Here is an 8,561-nt window from a genome sequence, read left to right as displayed (position 1 = left end):
TGCCTGGAAAAGAATTCCAAACAGTTGTCTGAAAGAAGTTCAAATATTCTACATGTAAGCATAGACAACTAAAAAAAATATGAAACAATACATGGAAAAAGGAATGAACAGTTTAACAAAAAGAAGCTGTGATGGTATGAATTATATTCCAGACACAGTCTAGAATCACCTGGGAAGGACATTTAAATGAGGGATTGTCTAGATTAGTGTGGCCTGTAGGCATGTCTGGGAAAGACTGTGTTCATTGTATTGTTTGAAATGGGAATGTCGCTCACTCCGTGTGGTACTGTCTCCTAGTTGTGGGGGAGGCTAATCTGTTGACAGTGATCTGCGCTGGGATAAATGGAGGGGTACCCTTAGGGAGAAAAGGCCTAAGGAATGTTCTGCTCCTAAGAAGCAACAACAACAGAGCAGCTATTACACTCTCCTTGCTGAAGATCCATGTATTTAGTGTTGGCAGGACTCTTGCATCTGGATATTGGTTTCCTCTCGGGAAAGGTGAGGAGTTGTTTGAGACATGTCAGAATCTTATCATATCAAAAGTGAAAACTCAGTATGCATATGCCTGAACCCTACTTATATTAAATGTAAAAATACCCTGACCTAATCAAGTTCTCAAAACCCAAAGATAGAGCCAGGCCATGGTGGCGCTCACCTTTAATCCCAGCATTTGGGAGGCAGAGGCAGGTGGGTCTACAGTGCTAGTTGTGGGACAGCTAGGGCAGTTACACAGATAAACCCTGTCTCAACAAAGAAACAAACAAACAAACAAACAAAAAGACAGCTAATTAAATCACCAAGACAAGAGGAACTTATCAAAGTGTACTGCATCAATATGGTAAGCAGCATGACATAGGTTATTTATTGGGGTTCAGTACAGGAGCAGAGATGACTCAAAACAGCTGCATCACCAAAGCCCTCCCAAACATGGAGTGCAAGTGATAAAATCCCCAGAGCTCTCTGCATGACCTCTAGGCAGCTAGACAGATTGCTGTGTCTCCTCTTGGTAGCTAGGTTGATTGACTTGTCCCCTCTCCCAGCAGCTGTTTACTGTATCCATATATCCTTGGCAAGGGGTCCCCATGAACGCTCTCACTTTGATTCTTTTCATCCATGTGAAGCCCATTCAGTTCCCAAGTCTTTCCTTGTGGGAATGTTTCAATTCAGAGCGAAACAATCCTCGTGGGACAATTTCCAGCATGCCTGCTAATTAAGCCAATTCAGAGAATGAGTCCTTTAATAATGGCCAGGCCAAGAATAGGGTATTGCCTTCAAAATCTCTTTTGATGCCAGAGCTCAGAGGCACTGGTGGTTTTAAAGATAAACCCCACGATTACATCAGTGTTGGGACAGGAGGGTTACATCAGTGAGGGAGTCAGAGGAGCCTTGTACCATCTGTTTTTCCACAGAGCTATGTGAATTTTCTTGTTTGATGGTGGATGTGGGGGTGCACAGCATGCACTGTGGGTGCTGCCAGCCCCAGGCTGGTCATCTTGGGTGGTACCAGAAAGCAGATCAAGAAACAGCAATCCTCCCTGACCGCAGCTCTTGCTCCTGCCTCTAGGTTCCTGCCCTGTTGAAGTTTATGTCCTGACTTCCTTGGATGATGAACTGTGCTGGAAAAGTGTAAGGCAGAGAAACTCTTCCTTCCCCAAGTTGCTGATAGTCCTGTTGTTTCATTGGAGAGAGAGAGAAAAAAAAAAAAACCCTAAAACAAATACCTATGTGTTTGGTTGGAAGTGTCACCTCAGCTGCTGACACCCCTATATCCAAAGAGTCTGCAATGTTTGGGTTGGGGCTTCACCCCAGTCCCCGACACCCATTTTGGAATGTTTGGGTGGAAAATTCCATTTCAAGCCCCCTCCCCTTGGGAGTTGCCCCAATCCAGATTCCACCTCCGAGAAAGTCTGCCAAAAGGTGACCCCTTCCAAGAGAGGGTCAAGACCACTCCCACAGGCTATTTAAACTGCTCCCCAGAGAATGAACACATGGTCTTCTGTTCTTCCTTTCCCCTCTCCATGTTTTCCTGAGGGTCATCCAGAAGCGCTGCCACCCATTAAACCTAGGCTTTTTTTTTTTTAAATTCAGTTTGATATTTGTCTGATTATCAAGCCGTACAAACTTTACACTATGCATTTATGGTTAAATTTTAGAGTTTTATTTTTGTAGTTATTCATTAGTTTGGGTGGGAAGAGTGAAAGGTGGGGAGAGGGAGAGAGTGTATCAGAGAACAGTTTTGCGCAATTGCTTGTCCACCTTTATATGAGTTCTGGAGATTGAACTCAGGTCATCGGACTTACGTAACAAGTATTTTTCCCACTGAGCCATCTTACCTTCCCAGTTAAGTGATCATTGATAGTTTCCAAGAATATGAGATGCCGAAAGTAGTCTTCAGTAAATTATCTTGGGGGAATTATCTACGTATAATACTACTACCATATAATAAAATAAAATAATTCAAGTCAGAGTAAATTAAAGACTTACATGTAACATCAAAAGCTACCAGAAGCAAATTAGGGCACAGTCAACTAGGAACTACTGGCCCCACCTGGACCTGAATCAGTGGTGGACACAGGTGGCAGCTGCCCCCGCCCCCCTCTCCACCCTACCCCTGCAACAGACTTTTGGGTCTGCAGGAGTCACAATCAACAGGAACCATCATACCAAGGGCTGCCCGAGATCTCCACGCTCCAACACCAAAGAGAGGAAAAACAACAGCTCCATACCATTCCTATGACTGGGGCGGGCAGTACTCAACCAAGTACCATCTGTGACCCAACCAAAAGCCCTAGCACTGGGCAGTTTGGCACCACTGTGGTGAGAGAGTGCAGGGTGGGGATGTGGACAGAGAAAGAAGTGGAGTGGTTTGTGGTCGATGGAGAGAGGCGGGTCTGAAAAGCTGAGGTTGATGAGGAAAGGGCTGACATGAATGGTCTGCTGGCCACCCAAGTACAGGGTGGTGTCGGGGCTTGGCTATGACCAAGGGTCAGGTCTTAATGCTGCAGGGTCCTGGAACAGTCGAGGAGGCCTGTGTTGATGTCTGTGGCTCCTAGGAACTGTGAGGGATCTACTGTCTAGGCTGCCACCTAGGGTCATGTTGCTGTCATGCGGACCATACCAATCTGGGTGGCCTACAGAGACACCCAGGGACATGTTGAGAACCTGGCCCAGGCTGCTGCTGAAGACCATGTCTGGGTCTGTGGTACCTATCTTAATGAGGTCTTTGTTGATGTCCTTAGCCCGTGGTCTGCCATCTGGGGCCATGTTGGTATCCAAAAGCCATACTGTTGCGTGGTCATGCTGATCTGGGTGGCCTGTGCTTCCCCTGGGACCATTGTGACATCCGAGTTCAGGCTGCTATCTAGCACCATGTCTGATTCCATGGTTCTATCATGACCAGTGTTTATATTGATTGACATCTGCAGCCCACGTTGCCACCAAAGGCCACATAGATGCCCAGGTTCCGGGCCACAACCTGTGTCCATGAGGGCATCCGAGGGCTGTACCACAAATTCTAGTTAGTCTCAATAATAAAAACCCAGAGTCAGATATAGAGGTTAATGCTGAAGATCAGAGAAGTAGAGAGGCCAGTCACTAGACAGGTCTTTTACCTCTACCATTGCTTATACTTCAGGGGCAATCTTGTCCTCAGACTGTATCTCCCGACTCCATCTGTGTCCACCAAATCTCAGACTGCAACTGTCTCCACCAAACCCCAGACTACAACTGTCTCCCCCAAACCTCAGACTACAACTGTCTCCCCCAAACCTCAGATTGCCTGGAGCTCCTCGTCCTTTCTCCACCTAGACAAATCACTCCTGTCTCCATCTCCCTAGTGCTGGGAATAAAAGCGTGTGATCCTAAATCCTGAGATTGCATTTGGGTGAGCTCTGTTTTATTTTAGATAGATTTAATCTTGTGTACCAGGGTGGTCTTGAACTAACAGAGAGCCCTCTGGCTCTGTCTCGCAAGTCCTGGGATTAAAGGTATGAGCCACCACTCCCTGGCCTCTAGTAGCTTAGCTCTGCATTCTGATCTTCAGCTAAGCTTTATTTGTTAAAACATAAACTATCACTACAGAGGGCCATGCAGCCACCAGGGACATTCTGATCTGAGTGGCCTGTGCTGTTACCCGGAGTTGGTCAGGGTTGCTGCAGAGGGCCATGTCTGGGTCCATCGCCCTATAGCAGTCAGGGTCTGAGTTGATGTCCAGAGCTCCTAATGTCACCAAGGGCCATGTGAATGACCGATATCTGGTCGGCCACCTCAGACCATGTCAGTGTCTGAGGACTGTGCCGTGTTAGGGGCCATGCTGATCTAGGAGGCTGGTGCCATGTGGACATTCAGACACAGGCCTAAGGCCATGCAGAGGTCAGGGTCTTTTGTGGTGTCTGTGACTCTGCAGATATCTGGGTTCTCACCAGCCACCCAGGACCATGTTGCTACTGGGGGGGGGACATGCTGCCGCTGGGGGTGTGCTAATCTGAGGTCTATGTCTGGGTTCTGGGTTCATGGTCCTTCTAACCCTGGGGTCTGTAGTGATGTCCTTGGTTCTTGTTAGCTCGGGGTCATTGGAAACATGCTGTGCTAAACTGGCCTGCCCTTCACTGACCGCCCCCCCAGTGACTGGTCCTGCTTCTTGCTGGACACTGCAGCAGACGAGCTGATAGTACTCCTTGGAGAGAGCTTGTCCCCCATCCCTTGCACTCAGGAAAAATGGTCCCACTCCTCACCATAGATTTGCACCTCACCTGGGAAGAACACAAGAGCTGACTCTGTTGTTGGTGATGCAGGTGAGCCAGCCCTGAGGGCATGAGAGCAACAGCGTTGACTCTGACACGTGTGGTGGTATGGATGAGGGAAAGATGCTCCCCTCCTCTTACCCCTGCTACTGGTGGTAGGTGAGAGAGCTGGCACTGGAGTCACAAAAGTAAAAAAAACTATCCCTGCCCCCACACCACCTGCAACACACAGGAGAGCAGGCCCTACACCCTGCCTGGACAGCACACTAGACCTGACCCTGTTTATCAAGGGTGCAGGTTAGCTAGCCCAGAGAACTAGACCAGGAGAGCTGACCCCATTCCCGCTCTTAAGGTCTCTGCAGCCATCAGGAAAGCGGCCCCCATACCTTGCCTGAGCAAAACAGTGACGCTTGTTCTGGTGATATGCGTGAAAGGGGCCTGAGATCAGTAGAACTGGCCCTGCTCCTTGCTGCAGGCTGCATTTGGTAAGCCAGCCAAGGCAGTACTGGAAAGTTCACCAGGGTAGTGATGATCAGGGAAAGCTAGTGAGCTGGCCAACCCACTTACCACCCAGGCCCAGAACCAGAACTATGTGTTAGCAGACCCCCAGCATCCACCAAATCTATGACTACTAGAGCGTGTAAGGGAGATGAACCTATAGATCCAAAACAGCAGGATCTCAATGACACAGGACAGTAATATGATATCCAAGAAGAGCCCCAATGAGAGCCTCTTATTGGTGGTATAGCAGAAACCAGAGGCCTTGAGTCAGATCAATGATTCTTGGCAATGAACACTTACAAGTAAATATGAACAGACTAAAGAGTGTTTCTCAATGGGAAACACTACAGCTCCCACAAGATTCTTCTTCTTTTTAAAAATTCTGTTTGGAGCCGGGTGATGGTGGCGCGCGCCTTTAATCCCAGCACTCGGGAGGCAGAGGCAGGCAGATCTCTGTGAGTTCGAGACCAGCCTGGTCTACAGAGCTAGTTCCAGGACAGGCTCCAAAGCCACAGAGAAACCCTGTCTCGAAAAAACGAAAAACCAAAATAAATAAATAAATGAATAAATAAATAAATAAATATTCCGCGAAAAAACGAAAAACCAAAATAAATAAATAAATGAATAAATAAATAAATAAATATTCCGTTTGGTTTTGAGCTTTTCTTTTAAATTTGGTTTTGATTTTTGAGGAAGGTGCCATGGGATAATGCTCTTTGTACTCTGTAAAGATTTATCATTTGTATTCATTTAATAAAAGGCACATTGACCAATAGCCAGGAAGGAAATATAGGTAGAGCAACCAGACTAGGAGAATTCTGGGAAGAAGAAAGGCAGAGATGCAGTTGCAAACCAGAAAAGGCAAGATGAGAATGCCTGAGAAAATGTACCAAGCCATGTGGCTAAATAAGAATTATGAATTAATTTAAGTTGTAAGAGATAGTTAGTAATAAGTCTGAGTGAATAGACCAAACAGTTTATAATTAAGATATGACTCTGTGTGTTTATTTGGGACTGAACAGCCGCGGGACTGGGCAGAACAGAAACTTTCATCAACAAATGGCACCCAGTGTTTGGCAACTACATCAACATAAAACCTGAGAGAGTTTGGGAAGGGTTTCTAGACACAAAGGAGAGTCAAGCATGGCTTCTTGGTAGCAGCATTTTCTCAGGTGGGTTCTGTTTGTTAGAAGCAAACAGAGGCACAGCTCTTTTAAGAGAGGCTTCCTGACTCAGCATTAGCAGCAAAACCACACAGCTCTTTTAAGATGCTTTGCCATCAGACCCTTAAATGGTGTTTATGAGTAGATGGCAGCATGCTTCTTGTTGGTGGTATGGACCTAGAAACTCTGTAGAGTTGTCGAAATAAATGTGGTTCTGGCTGGTTACCTCCACCATGAAACTAGACTCTCAGAAAGCCAAGGAATAGGGCAGAGCCAGCCACCAAAGCCTCCACTTTAATCCTAGCCATGCCACTTAGCAGATTAAGACTAATCTGCTCAGAAAAAGATAGATATATACAGTAAAGACAGATTTAGATAAAAAGAAAACTTTAAACCATTTACAATGCTTTTAAAAATACACATTGGCTTGGGAGAGAAAAGAAAAGGAGAAAGTGCTTTAAAATGAAATTAACTAATAAAAAGGCCATGCAAAGATGGAAAATACTCCGCAAGTCTGGTTACTGTATGTTATTGTGTTGTCTTTGAATTTTTTTCCTATTGAGAAAGAAGCAACAGCAGCTAAAAGACATTTGATTATAAATGCCATTGGATTAAACCAACCTATGTATTTTAAAAAATATCATGACTTCAAACTTTAAGGCAAAATATACATTAATTTGGAAAACAGGTTCTTCTTTTATTTTCACAGGAAATGAGAGGCTGTGGATTCAATCTGGGTTAAGAAAAATCAGGTTTGATTCAGGAAGACTCCCTGAAAAATCTCTGATGGGAGGGGATGACCTAGATGATGCAATGTTTCAGAGTGCCTCTGTTGAAGTTTCCTCTGAGTTCTATATCCAGAACAGTCTTAATATGACTGGTTGTGGTGATTCAGCCTCAAAGAATACTCCAGTCAGTATTTGACCATAATCCTACATTTTCTCAAGATCCCCCAAAGATTACCAGCACTCCCAATCAGCAGGAAGTAGCTTAGAAAACTATGCCCACCTTCCCAAAAAATGGATTATGGATGCTTGTCTTTGTTTTGAGTATTGGTTACAAGTTGATATGGATAATGGTCAGGGAAAAAAGCTAAACAAAGGAGATAAGATTCAGGGCTCTTGTTTTGAAAAGAAAAATAGAGGGTAATACTGTGGGATAATGCTCTTGTATACAGTAAAGATTTGCCACTAGTATTGATCTAATAAAAGAAATTGGCCAATAACCAGGTAGGAAGTATAGGAGAGGTAACTAGACTAGACTAGGATAATTATGGAAAGAGTAAAGGCAGAGACAGTCTCAAGTCAGATGAAGAGGAAGCAAGATAAGAATGCCTTACTAAGAAAAGATACCAAGCCACATGGTTAAAAATAGATATGAATTATGGGTAAATTTAAGTTGTAAGAGCTAGTTACTAATAAGTCTGAGCAAAGAGGCCAAACAATTTATAATTTACATAAGTCTCTGTGTGTTTATTTGGGACTGAACGACTGTGGGACTGGGAAGAACAGAAACTTCCATCAACAGGTAGGTTGCAGGGGCAGAGGGAAAATGCAAGGAGACAGAGAGATAAGTGGCATTTAAATGTGTGGTGTGAAATCCACAATGAAGCAATAAAAGTAAATATACACACATACACATACAAACTTATATTGAAAAGCAGTAAACAAATTTATTCAGCAAAATTCCAGGAAATATGTATTTCAGACAATAAAATTAGTATTTCTTACAATTAAAAAAAGGAAAACTAGAAAAACCGATCGATAATGATCTGGATAACACTATTCATAATAGTCACAATGAAAGAATAAATAAGAACATGGATACACATGTATTAGAAGAAATAGCTTTCAGTCTTACAAATAACAAAATCTTATCATCTTCCAAGCATAAATGTGCACAGTTTTATGCTAAGTGAATCAAGAAAACATATAAAGACACATTTTGTGTGATCTGATATATATGTGGTATCTCAAAATGTTCAAAACTACAAAAGCAGTTAGAATGGTAGTTGTAGAAGTCAGGAAGAGTTGGGACATTGAGCCTATAATTCGTGATCCTAGAGAAGCTAAATAAGAAGGTGAACCCAAATAAAGACATATAGTCATCCTCCTGGAGATTAACTTTCATTGGGCGATGAAAGCAGACAGAAACA

This window comes from Alexandromys fortis, unplaced genomic scaffold, assembly GCF_014885135.2.
Source record: "Alexandromys fortis isolate MF-2015 unplaced genomic scaffold, M_Fortis_MF-2015_v1.1 scaffold_61, whole genome shotgun sequence".
Lineage (NCBI taxonomy): Eukaryota > Metazoa > Chordata > Mammalia > Rodentia > Cricetidae > Alexandromys > Alexandromys fortis.
This window is presented reverse-complemented; position numbering follows the sequence as displayed.